This window comes from Protopterus annectens, chromosome 4.part0 (genome assembly GCF_019279795.1).
Source record: "Protopterus annectens isolate FY-2018-M chromosome 4.part0, PAN1.0, whole genome shotgun sequence".
Taxonomy (NCBI): Eukaryota; Metazoa; Chordata; order Ceratodontiformes; family Protopteridae; genus Protopterus; species Protopterus annectens.
The window spans coordinates 1,651,073,191-1,651,086,529 of record NC_056733.1 but is presented as its reverse complement, the minus strand read 5'-3'; positions in this window follow the sequence as shown (position 1 = coordinate 1,651,086,529).

Here is a 13,339-nt window from a genome sequence, read left to right as displayed (position 1 = left end):
GGGCATCACTATGGTTTACCCTTCCAGATCGTAGGTTCGAAGGGTTGTTGCACCTGTTTCCATTCCTCTGGCCAGCTTTGGTGGTGTTGCTGGCCAAATGACGTCATCGGAATTCTTTACCATCAGGAATGAAGGCCGTCAACCAGTAAACTCATGCCAAGGAACTGTAAGTACTTCTAACCTTGTTCCGAGTTTGAATGACTGGTTCAAAGAACCTACTTTTATGGGGCTTAATAATGTGGCACTGGATGTTTTGGTTATTGCCTCTGAGCTGAATCAGAGCATAATTGTTGAGAATCTTAAGCTTTTTGACCAGAAGCTTTTTAAATTTAAAAAACTTCAGTTGGAAATTCAATATCTTAGCAAATGCTTGAATCAACAGCATGTCCTGAAGGGGTTAAGGCAATGGAGCTACCCCACTGGACTGGTACCTAACTCTACATTGCATGTTGAGTTATTAAAGTCGTTCGATCAGCAGGGCTGTGAATTCTTAGAATGTTTAATTAAAGACTACAGTTCACAAATTGAGGACCTTAAAGTGGACCTAACCCATCTGGATGTGGATATTCAGGTGGATACTGATTTTCTGCGTTACAAGTATGATTTTACTCACATTTTTTTCTAGCATTGAGAGTGCCCTGGTGAAAATCAAAGAAACTAAAATTAAAAAACTCAATAGGGACAAATATGATTATGAGTATGGGCTTGCTTACCCCTTGCCTCCAACCAATGTACAGACTAACCCATGGATTGGTAGCGGGATGGGGGCAAGTGTTACTTATTTAGTAAATGTTCCTAATGCTAATGGATCTTCTGGTTTGGATAATGACACTGAACCTTAGGGACTTGGTGTTAGGAGGAACGAGAGAATCACTAATAAACGGGACTATATTGTTACCACTAACACCACAGATGCAGGTAATAACTCCAACAATCCCCAGGATTTTCACGGGGCCAATGGGAAAACATTACTAGGACAACAGGGCGGTTTCCAACAACAATGTTGGAAAAAGAAACAGCAGAACAAACGAAGGAGGAGATAGTTTGTGTTGCATCTAGTATATGTGAGAGGACAACGGAATGTGCTATTACAGTGCGAACTCTTTATAATAGCACTGGGAATTTTAAGATATTCAACTACTTTGACTTTGAACCATCATTTAGTTTGATTGCAACTTTAGCTAAAGGTGTTACTTTTGTACCTACTACACTGAGTGACTTGGTGAAAACATTGATGGACCTGAAATGCTATACTAGGAAACTTAATTTGAATGTTTTATTAGGTAATTCTAGGAGTTTGGTGTCTGACTTTAGAATTGCCAGTATTTTTAACCCCCCACTGCAGACTTCTATCTTATTGTTGGAGAAGCTGTGAGAAAATGACATTAGGTCTCTCTTGAATAATAAATTTGTTCATTATAAATATGCGAATAATTTATCCCCCCCCCCCCGAAAGGGAAGCATTGTTGGATTTAAAGTTTGCCGGCATTTGTATTATCAAACCTGACAAGGAAGGGGGGTTAATTTTCATGAATAATGATGACTATATTAGGAGAATGTGCCTTTTATTGTCTAGTGGGGCATATGAAAAGGTTTCCAGAAATGAAATTAATGGAGCCTACCAGCATATTAGAGGGTTTATTAATGATTTGTTTGTTGATGGTTCTGTAGATATTAATTTGTATGATTATCTGAATATCACTAGCCCAGTTGTGCCTGTCATTTTTGGGTTGCCAAAAACCCATAAGGATTTGGTTAATCCTCCTTTATGTCCAGTTGTGGATGGGAGGCAATCGATTACCTATGAGTGTGCCAAATTTATTGATAGTAAATTAAAGCAAGTATTACTAGCGGAGTCTCATATTTGTAAAGACTCTTGGGCATTCCTGGAGGCTATCAACAAATTACCTTACAATGACGATGTTAATTTTTTGACAATTGATGGTTGGGATTTATATACATCTATTCCCCAAGATATAGGGAGAAATTGGGTGAGATATTTTTTGTTAGATAGAGGCCTGGATGGTTTAACTATCAACCTTACTGACTACCTACTGGATTTAGTGCTAAGCAATAATTACTTTATATTTAATAAAGAATATTATTTGTAGAAGACTGGTGTTGCCATGGGCTCACCCTGTGGGCCACTTTTGTGAACACTGTAATGGCCCACTGGGAGGAAAACTTTTTATTTAGGGATGATACTTTCCAATGGAGAGTTGTGTGGTACACCCGCTATTTGGATGACATTTTAATCATGTGGAAGGGTGATGAGACCATGGCATTGGACTTCATGCACCACATCACAGGGTCCACTAGCTTTTTGGAGTTTACTTGGCATTTCCAAGAAGAAAAAATTGCCTATCTGGATGTTGAACTTATTAAGGATAGGTGTAATAGGAGAATGACATTGAAGATTTTCAGGAAACCCACATACTTGAATGCCTTCTTACATTACATGAGCTCTCACCCTTATCACCATAAAAGAGTGGTCATTAAAGGCCAGCTTGTTAGGGCAGCTAGGATGGTGTCCCTTGACTCTGATTTCTCAGAAGAGTGTAACCTGTTGAGGGAAATGTTCCTTAAGAGGGGTTACCCTCTGAGACTTGTGAGCCAGCTAACCAGTGAAGTTTACTTTAAAAAAGCTAATGGGACTTTTAAACCATTATTGTTTGGGTTGGGTGAGTGTGAACATGTGATTGGAGGTAGTTTGGTTTGGGACTTGACTGGGCAGGAAATGGTTCCATTACAGAAGGCCTCTTTTACACCTACTGTTGGGCAGGATATGTTAGATGAACCAGTTGTTACAACGACTGATAATGAACTTTCACACTTACAAACCCCCGGTGGTAACACCATTGGATTCATTGCCACTTTTTCATTAGATGGACCACTATTGAGGGACATCTTGATCAAGAATTGGTGCTTCCTTTATGAGGATGCATTTATTCGGGATAGGGTGGGTGATGCACCAAATGTTTTTTAGGAGAGAGGTTGGAATCTGAAAGCAATTTTGGAGAATTGTATGTCTTATAACCATACCCCCTATTGTGGTATGTCGAAATGTGGGCATTGCCGGTCATGTAAATATATTAATACTGTTAGCATCTTTACAGTACGGAACCATCGTTTCCCGGTTAAGGGGAAATTTAATTGTGAGTCAAAGGGGGTTGTTTATTTGAGCATGTGCCAGAATTGTCCATCCTTTTATGTCGGAAAGACAGAGAGGCCATTGAAGCTTAGGATTTATGAGCATATTTATAACATCAATAAGATTAATTTGAATAATGCATTGGCTAGGCACGTGAGTATTAACCCTACCCATGAATTCCTGTTTCTAGCTATCGACAGGATAATAGATAATGATGGGGGGGGGCCCAACATCCTTAAAAGTGGATGAAAAAGAATTAGCCTGGCAACTTAGGCTTAATGCTCACACCCCCCCAGGACTCAATGATAGCTTATCTAGTAAATGTATCCTTAAGCTGAAATCTTTGCTTAGATGAATTAATTGCATTCCCTAAAACTTATTTATAATGTTCCTTTTTGTGTAGATTTGTAAAATGTTAAATATTTTATGACTGACACTTTTCCCCTTTAAGATCTTTGAATAATAACGGGGATCTTTATAAGTTAAAATCTTACAGCATGAGATCCTGGTTTTTAATTATGCATAATAATGTATAATAATAATTTTAATATTATTATTAAATAAGAATAATTTGTAGTTTTAATTTATTAATGTAGTATGACTGTTGTTTTTTTACTGTTGTCAGTTTAAATGTAGGCAGGATTTGCTTCATGTACGTGATGATGTCACATGTGTTTAGTATTTAAGCTGTTTAATGCATGGATTCATTGTCTGAAGAAGTTTGCTTTATTTAGTAAACAAAAGTGCTTACTTACACTTACTTTCTGGCTTGGAGTTTTTATTCTTCATTTCGTTTGTGGAGTTTACTAGTTTGGATGTTCTTAGTATCACTGATTTTGGCCCACTCATCCTATGTATGTGTGGCGTCATAGAGATGTCCTGCTCTAACGGGTTAAGAGGGATGACTGAGCAGCAAGAGTGTGAATACAGTGTGCCATACTGACATAGAATGGAAATGTATATCAGGTATTAGTAAAGCACATGTCAGTATGAGTAGGTGTATCTGTCCACCTCACAACAGACATGGGGTGTAAAATGTCAGTTAAAAAAGCTGTACATGTTATACATGTGTGTAATCCTAGTTACTGTGCATCCAAAAGATTGACATTTCTACAGCTACTGGTTGTTGCATTGCCCTGACACAGCCATGGGTACTTGCAATAAGCATGATTAGCTGTTTGAAATTGGAGAGGTGTCCAATTGTGTTATGACTGTGTGGGCATGCCTACTACAAACAGCTATATGTACACTAACATAGCTGTATGGGATCAGCAATACCTTACTTGTAAAACCTGCCACCACCAAAGTAGAATAATCCCCTTTGCTGGACAGCAGCAAATCACAAACCACAGACTTGGTCCCTATATTGGCTGTACAGGGCAAATTAGGAGCTGGCACCAACTTGGCATCAAGTCAGCCCTTGTCTGTTCAAGCATATAAGGTCACAGGTGGAGTACTGTAAGGTTAACTATGAGTACAAATTTGGACACATCCACCAAGGCCAATCACAAGGCCATCTTCATATATGTCGGCAATCTCAGAGACAACACCCTGTAATGGTGATCAATCAGACCACATACACATACAAATTAGCTATAGCCACCCTGCTGCAGATAGGTTTAGGTCAAACATCACCCCCTGGCTCAGCATCACAATAGGTGGATATGCACACCACTCACAGCCCTCCCCTCATCACCAGTGAGCAGGTACATATTGCCTACTGAAAGGCAACAAATGTAGGTATCCATGGGACCTGATAGCATCCCTGTCTACATCCTACATGAACTCACACATGTGCTCCCAGTTCCATTACACACAGTAGTCACACCAAGCCTTGATACCATCCACACCCCATCCACATGGAAGATGGCCAATGCCATCCCTCTATACAGACATGAATGAGGAGTAGAGGATTATGAAATTAACTAGCCCTCATTGGGGGGAATATGACACATCAGGACCAGCAGTGCAATGCAAGCAGATAAAGTGCTGATAGATTACAGGGGTATGTTGTGATTGTGAGTGGTGGCTACTGGTATTCAGTGTAGCTATGCAGGTTCTGTACATACTGGTGCCAAACGTATGAGGTCCTGTGATGTGTTTCCCTTTATATGTCTTCCAGGTGCAATGTCGCATCAGCAAAGGTCTACTTTTTCAGCGGCTGAGATGAATATAAGATAGAAGGCATACTACAGAACCATGCCATAATGTTTGGACAGAGCCAGCAACATCTGAGGGAGAGGACCGGCCTGTGGGATGACCTTGTCCACAGGGCAAATGATGTCAGCCTGCATGCACGTACAAACAAACAGGTCCGGCATTGTGCAAATGACCTCATACGCCATGCCCGGCAAAGGGCTGCTGCAGTGTACAGGGACCACACAGCCACAGGTTGGGGTCCAGCCATGCAGCCCACACTGACACCCACTGAGGAACTCCTCAGCAACCTTGGGGCACCCATCCCAGTACAATATTAGGGTACAGACCCCACACATGCTGGAGGTGGGTGGCACCCAGACAATGGACGAGGAGTGTGCAGGTAAGGCCCCAGTGGAGATCTCTAGACTAGTGTAGCAGACATACTTGTATTTGTAGAGTAGCTACATGCATGTGTCAGGTCAGACTGCAATTGTGGATGGGGTTTTCTAATGCACAAAAGTGCTAATCTATGGTGAAGGTCAGCAAATTGTGTAGTATTGGGGGTTGTACTGTAAATGTGCAGACATGCTGCATCCATCCTGTACCATTGCCACGTGAGTCTTCTGACAATACTTCTCTCCCGCAACTACCTAGGTCCCTCTGGCCTGCTTGTGGGACAGCAGCCTGAAGATGGTGAGTATGGAATTGTTCTGTTGTGGTTTGCCAATACCCCAGTCATGTGAAGCCATCCAATGTGCCATGCACAAAACTGTCATTCATAGTCATATTGCTTTATGTGCATGTTCACTTGTGGTGGGGTTAACTGCACTGCATCACAGTGGTCACCACAGGAGCCTATCTGAAGAGAATGTAACATCCCTGTAGCATACCTCACAACCTGTCAGTGCAAGACTTCTGGACAGAGACCAACAAAATGGCGGGGACAAACGGCCTAAGATAGGGCCATGTGTGAAACATTACTCTCATACAGTGGCTATAAACAGTGTACACACCTCTGTTAAGATGCCAGGTGTTTGTGATATATATATATATATATACAACACCTTTTCCAGCCTGTAATGTGACCTATGACATGAACAATTCACTTGGTAAACCAATCAACCTGTTGGGCAACAAATATGGAGTATACAAACCTTACAATAAGCTGGATGCATATGTGTGCACACCCTTCAAATAATATTTTATTCCAGCAGCTTGTCATTTGCTGACAGCATTCAGTCTGCTTGGGTACACACCTGCCATCAAGTAAAGGCACTCTGAGTAACACCAAATAACAGTCTGCTGTCCAAGTAGGATATTCATGACATTTGCTCAGTTGCCTGCAACAGTAACAGCCATGACTTGCAGACAGCTTACAAAGCAGCAAAGGGATCTCGTATTTGAAAGGTATCAGTCAAGAGTAGGGTACAGCAACATTACCACAGCATTGCATACACGATGGAACACAGTGAAGGCATTTGGCAAAAGGTGCATTGAATATGGGACAACAATGCTGTTGAAAAGAACCTGATGTTCCTCCAAGAATGATGACAAGACATGTCAAAACTTGGTCAGGGAGGCTGCCAGGATACATACAGCAACACTGAGGGAGTTGCAAGAATCTCTTGCAAGTACTGGTGTTGTGTACTACATGTGTGAACACTCTCCCATATTCTGCATACGTGTGGCCTATGGGGAATGGTCAGAAGATGGAAGCATTTCACCACACCAAAAAACATCCAGGGGTGGATACAATTTACAATACAGCACACCAAGTCTCCCAAAGCCATGTGTGAAAATGTGTTATGATGTAATGAGACTATGGATTGACCTCACAGCCACAATACCAAAAGGTATATGTGGTGCACAAGCAACTTCCCTCTTAACCTGAAGACCAACATCCCCATGGTGAATCACGTTGGTGGCAGTGGCCTGCTGTGGGGATGCTGTCCCAAAGCCAGAACTGGGTCTGTAGTCACAGTGGTGGGCATTCTAAACAGTTTCAAACAACACCCATGTCTGGCCTAAATCCATCAGGTGTCTGCAAGAATGCTGAGGATGGGGAGGGGAGTCAGCTCTCTACATGACAAAGACCCGAAGCATTCATCCAAAGCTACCTAAGAAAGGCTCCACCTGAACACACTCATGGTTATGGATTGGTCCAGCCAGAGCCTAGACCTACACCAGATTGAAAAACCCCAGTGTGACCTGATGAGTGCTGTGCACATGAGCTGCCCTTGCAATCTGACAGAGCTGGGTGACCTTTACATGGAAGAGTGGCCAAATAATGCCAAGTCAAGATGTGCCATGCTGATAGACACCTTCACAAGAAGAGTGAATGCTGTAAGTCACTTACAAGGTGCTTCAGCAAAATATCATTTTAAGGGTATGTACACTTAAGCAACCACCATATTGTACATATTGCAGTCATTATGTTTTACATGCAACACATTTGTTTGTTTATCGATTGGATTGCACAGGTCATATGTCACATGAAAGGCGGGTAACATATTTGAATGCATTATTGCGGCCTCATCTCATATATTACAAGAACATGGCATGTTAACAGGGTTGTGTACACTTATCTTATCCACTGTAAGCTTAGAAGGTTGGTGGTGTAACAGTAATTGTGTGACCATGCATTTACTACTGGTTTGGAGGTCTGACACTCAGATGTATGTCATTAATCAGTGATGTCACTCCTCAGATCATCCCAGTTATGTATCATAGAAACATAGGGGTTATGAGAAACAGAGCAAACATATGAGCTAGACATCTCCACATCCTGTGAGGATCTGTACAGTTATGAGGTATGTTCTGTATTACTTGCCACTGTGCTATACAGGTGAAGAACAATGATATGTACATGGGTGCAGTCTGTGCTGGGGAAGGGCCATCATCTACTAACACTAATCACGTATCACAAAGCTCTAAATTGTAAGTTACATGTAGTAAAACTGGCTGCAATGCATGATATTGAGAGCTGCATGTCATGCATGTCATCATTTTGGTAATGTGTGGTCTGTGTAACAGATTTGTGCCACCTCACCTGTAAGTGTGTGTGTGTGTGTGTGTGTGTGTGTGTGTGTGTGTGTGTGTGTGTGTGTGTGTGTGTGTGTGTGTGTGTGTGTGTGTGTGTGTGTGTGTGTGTGTGTGTGTGTGTGTGTGTGTGTGTATACCAGCCAACCTCAAAGTGCAGGTATTAATGTACATATGTTGTCTTCCCCTCACAGGTGGTGATGTGGGTCATGGTCCCTCTCACTTGGAAACTGATGACATTATCTCTGCAGACTCTGACAATGATGATAGAAATAGTGATATATCAAGGCAGTGCAACTGTGACTTGAGTATCCCACACACATGCTCTATAATGATCCTGGTTTGTGCGTGTGCCTCATCATGGTGTTCTTGTTTCGGTGTGTGTGTGCATTTCTGATGGGTGTCATCATCCATGGCTCCAGTGCATAGCCAGCATCCCCCTCCCGATGGCCATATGGGATGCCCCAACTGGAAAATGCCTGGTACAGCTGTGACGAATGCCAGATATGGGAGTCATGATAGCTTCTAGGGCTGCCAGCACACACATTCATGATAATGCCCTGAGCATTGCACATGACCTGGCAGATGAAGGGGAAGCACTTGCAGTTTATGAAGACCCTACCATGTTCACCAGGTGGTGCTTTGATGTGGATGTGCATGCAGTCTGTGGCACTCAGTACCACTGGATGTTCTGCTACATGGTGGAAGAGATGCATATTGCTGGTCCTCTACTCATGGGTGTTGGGGAAGTAAATGTGCTCACTGGCATGTGGTAGCATGGCATCTAGGAATTGGTGGAGTACCCTGGATGCGGATGCCTGTGAGACCACCATCATGTCTCCAGTAGGTCTTTGGAAAGCACCTGTAGCTAGTATTCTTAAGGCTACACATACCTTGGTATCCACTGGGATGGGTTCCCCTCTGTTGGTTCTAGCTCTGAGTTGATGCCGGCACAGCTCAGTGATTTGCTGAAATATGTCTCTGTCCACCCTGTAGCACTCTACTATCTCCAGATCATGCAGCCCCTTGTAGGTTACTCTGGGTCTGAACACTCTTCTCCCCCACCTTGGTCTGTTGCAGTTATCAGCATTATCCTCCTCTCCGCCGTCAGCCTCTAGCAAATACTGATAGATCAAAGCAATGGCAGTCCCTAACATTTTGCCAGTTAAAATTCCCCCAAATGTATAAAGCAATGGTGCAGAGTTTGTGGGAAAAGCCAGACTGTAAGGTGGTTCCATACTTTATACTGTTGTGCTGCAGATGCTGTCTGATTGGCTGACTGTGATACATTCCAGCTGCCACCTATATTACTCATGGCTTTGATGCTTTGATTTGGCCACTGTGAGTGTTAGAGGCATTAGTGGTAATTTGTGCATGATTGCCTTTATTCTGCTGTTGCCCTTTTTTTAATTATTTTTCACTTACATCTCCTTTCATTTTCAGCTATGCAGCCACCTGCCAGCTGTATTATCATGTGCTTTACATGGCCCATTGTGAGTTACAAGAGTCCCATATTAGTGATTTCTACTTCATTTCTCCTTTATTGTGCTGTTGCCCCCCCCTTTTTTTTTTTACATCTTCTCCCATTTTCAGCTATATTATTGAGTGCTTTCAATGGCCCATTGTGAGTTGCAGAATCCCATATTGCTGATTTGTACTGCATTCCCCTTGTTCTGCTATTTCCTTTTTTTTTTTTCCTATAGCATTCCATTTTAAGCCCTGGCGCACTGCACTGACCCATTTAGCTAGTGTAAACAGAAAGAAATGGCCCTCCCCTGGGTGCGAACACACTCCTTAGTTCATGGAATAAGACTATACAGCCTCAGACACACCCCATCGCTTAGCTGTGCTTAGCTAAGTGCAAACCCAGGCAACAGAGGTCCAATGTGCTTATAGCAAGCATGACACACCTGTTTTCATGTTAGTTGTTCCTTCTACCTAAACAATGGTGTTAGAGCACCTACACAGTTAGATGCAGTTTGACACTTAGAAGAATTTTATGATTCAGTATAAGTCTCCTCATTAACATACCCCTCTGCCTTAATATGTAGTTACTGCACTACACAAGAGCTTTCCACCTTAACAACTATTGTTCTCTGCCATTGTTTTGATTCTGCTTGCCATTGAGTATAATGGCAAAATGCAGCTTTCCCTTAAAATGGACTTTTCACATTAATTCTTTTATTTTCCCCACAATCCAGTTTGCGCAGTGCTGCCCTTTGCTTAAATGGCCGAGATTGGCCAGAAAAAAATATCTTTACAAAATTACACACTTTCCATGCCAATGGACATATATTTGGCCATTGCCATGCCTACAGATTAGGGTACATGCTTTTATTGGAGCTGTCATGGCTCCATTTCCATTTTTACAGAAATTATTTGGCCAGTAGCCGAAAACATTTCTGTACCTTACACTGTTCCTGCATGGTTACCTGCCTGCTTCCTGGATCACTAATTCAACTCATTTGCATGTTTTTCACAAGCAAATGAGGTAATTAGCATCCTGCACAGGTTTTCATGCAGGAACAGTGTAGGGACACTCATGCACGTCAAAACTGCACATTCCTGGATTTCTCTGCAGCCATATTCTGTGCAGGAGCAGCTACACTGATGAAGCGTGGATGGACCACGCGAAAGCGCTCATTTTTTACTTCCAATAAACTATTCTGCTTGATCCTAAGAATTGCCAACGAGTTTCGTCTCTGTTACAGCAGCTTTTCGTGAACATTGGATGTTTCTTACGTGTGTTTGGTACTGTACTTTATCTACACATACACACATATATATATATATGTATAAAGCATAAGCCCATGACATGTAGTGGAGTCATACCTCAGCACCAATAGTCACAACCTCTTAGTGCAAGGGGATGTCATGTATGTATTGCAGGTATTAATGTGGAATGTTGCTGCAGTAAAAAGGGATTGTGATAATAAACATGTTGTGTGGGAAGTCACTTCTGATACTGACATGTATGCCATCAGTTACTGACAGACATCATAAGATCATCATAGTGAAGTACCACACAAATCACAGTAATGATCCTGTGGAATACAGCAGAGATATGACCAATAAACGTGGACAGTCTGACACAATCTGGTCAGTGCAGAGGTATACACAGAACTCCTTTTTGCAAGATGTGTGCACCAAGCCTGACAAAGTGGATTTTTACAGCCATTTAAATGGGGATATCACAAAAATTATGGAATAGATAAGCTCACATAGTTGATGCATTCACACACTCCTGTCTGTTCTAACACATGTAAACTGGAGGAGCAGAGGTCCCAAGCCCACATACTTCACACTAGTTTGCGACATACAACTTTACAGCATCCCACTGCTTTTTCAGAAATACACAACAGTTGTGGTGGCCAGGCAACAGTACATCTGTCAAATATCTGGACATTACATCACACTAGGTAAATACACTGATCTGCTAGGCATGTCACAAAGCACTGTGCAAACTACAGGCAGACTGCTACTGCACTGACCCAAGTTTCCAATGGGGGAATAAATGTGTACTTGCAAATACAGCAGGCACTACAGGCATGTAACAGCACAGAGTAACAGACACCAGTGTGAAAGTGCATATCCACAACCAATCTAAACACAGTCACAGTCACATTATGGTAAGCCTAAGTAATATTACAGGTTATGGAGTGTGTGAACAAAACCACCCTCATATGAGCCACTCATACATTAACCCTACATATACTGGACCGATACACAGTGTAGTCTGATGCCTGACTGTGGTATGTGACATGTTTAAGTCTGGTCCTACAAACATGTACGCTGATAATGTACCATCAACTGGAGCAGCATGTAACATCAGATAGAACAGGACGAAGAACAATGACATCTACCACACTCTGTACACAGGCCAAGTAACATATTCACAATACACACTCTGTCAACAATCACCATAAGTACATAAACCTTACTACTGTACACACTTCAACAGAATGTCCAGGTTTTGTCCTCAAATATAAGGCCTACTATACATAACATTTCTAACAGTCTGATATCTCACTGATATCTCACTGGCTTGCTATCAGGTATGATGTTAGTAAATAATGATGTACTGTACATATGCACCTCTTACTGCATGACATATGGACAAAGGGTGACAGACTTGGGGACGGAGGAACAAACACAGGGCCAATATTGAAATATTGCTGTGATAAACTGAGACATTTCCTGGTGTAACAGGGTTTGTTGTGACATATCTCTTCTGAGGGATATGAAGCCAGTAACTCACATGGATGACACCATGTACTAACTGCAGTCATCAGAGTATGCTACTCCATATCAAAGATAGGAAATGTGTGAGTAACACAACACATGTAAGACTCCAAACTTTGGACATTCTCCAGATAGCCTACAGGTGAGAGTTTCCTCAACCACATAACACTGTGTTGCCAGACTTTAAATCATGTAGAACAGCCATATCCACACAAACCCTGTTAAACCAACATTACATCAAATGTAGAACAGCAACACTTACATTCTGTCCCCATGTCTGGAACATCCCCCCCGTGTTTTTTGGCCTGTCTCCACAGTGTATGCTGTAAGAGGTATTTCCAACTATACTCTGTGATGCTGTTTGTCAAACACCCACATGAAGTCCTGCTCACAGTGAAGGAAAAGGGCTAACACCCACACAAAGTGCTTAGTTATAGGAGTGTGTTTCCATGCAATTAACTATAGGAATGATACCACAGCTGTTCCACATGCAATTAGCAAGTGAGGGACTGCAATTCATGGCACAGGCCATCAGTTGATCATGAGCATTCCTTACAAAACTCAAGCTGCTGCCTATACAAAACAAATGTACTTTTCCACATCCACCAGAGAGGGGGAGAGAGAAAGAGACAGACAGAGACAGAGTTAGAAAGGAAGGGTGTAAGAGAGTAAAATCCAAGCATGTGTGTGTGCGATCCATAGGTGGAGAGTGGTATCTGGGTATTATAACACTTGCCTATATTGTTTACTAATCCATACTGTCACATA